The sequence below is a fragment of the Phyllobates terribilis genome, unplaced genomic scaffold, assembly GCF_046119375.1.
Source record: "Phyllobates terribilis strain yellow unplaced genomic scaffold, ASM4611937v1 Scaffold_1__5_contigs__length_1240528914, whole genome shotgun sequence".
NCBI lineage: Eukaryota > Metazoa > Chordata > Amphibia > Anura > Dendrobatidae > Phyllobates > Phyllobates terribilis.
Genome location: NW_027362761.1, coordinates 17,010,120 through 17,011,331, shown reverse-complemented (window position 1 = coordinate 17,011,331; position 1,212 = coordinate 17,010,120).

Below are 1,212 nucleotides of genomic sequence, written 5' to 3'. Positions count from 1 at the left end.
GCACCGGGAGCCGCCAAAGATACCGGATGCATCGCTGAGGAGACCGGGGGCCATCTGAAGGGGAGTAATGTTTTTTTTTTTTTACTATTGATGCTGCATTTGCAGCATCGTTGGTTATACTATATATATCCATGCCGGTTGCATGGATTTATATAGTGTGACCAAGTTGTCAAGCACTTTCCAAGTGATGCTAAAATCGCCTGGAAAGCGCTTGTCAACCCGCATGCGGAAATGCATGTGAAGAACGCTTCACATCCACATGTCACTGGCAGGAAAAACGCATGTAAAATCCGCATGTACAATCCGCATGTACAATCCGCATGTACAATCCGCATGTACAATCCACATGTACAATCCGCATGTACAATCCGCATGTACAATCCGCATGTACAATCCGCAGGGAGATGTAGAAACGCTCAGGAAAAATCCGGAGCACTTCTGCATCGTGGGCGATCATCATTATCAACTGCTCCAGTAAAAGCGAGTCTGGACATTGCTTATTGAGAGGGGCTTATCCTGCATCCGTTCCACAACATTCCTCTTTTTATTCTGCTGAGGACGGCCTGCTGACCGGCGAGACCACCATGACAGTTTGCCGCCATTATGTCTCGGCTCAGCAGACACGTGTCTCAAAAAATGGGGACGTAAGACAATTATTTTTTTCCAAAGTTTTACATTTTTTAAACCACTTAAAACATAAAAAACCATAAGATTAGTATTGCTGTAATGATACTGACCTGGAGAGTCACACGGCCAGTCACCACACAATGCCCAACACAGATATGACAGAACTGCAGAGGGCCCCCCCCCCCATTTTTCAGTACATTACATGGTAAAAGGAAGAGTGGCATTGAAAAAACAAGTCTTCATACTGCTAGTGTCATAGAAATGAAAGTGTTATGACTCTTGGAAGGGGAAGGAAAAACGAAAGCAGAAACATTCTAATTGGCTGCTTCATTAGCGCGCCACTCATGTCCCCAGGCTGTGCCTAGTACTGCACTTAAGGTGAATAATCCCGGCCACAGCCCATGGACATTGGACGATAGTGTCTAATAACAACACGTGAGCGGATTCAGCAATCCTCCTGCAACCAATCCGATTCCTCCAGCTACTTTCACGTGCGCATTAAAATAGAAAGCAGTGATGTGATTGGCTGCTGCTCGCACTGGCTTTCATAACTACGGTCTCACTTGTTATCGCTTTACACCACAC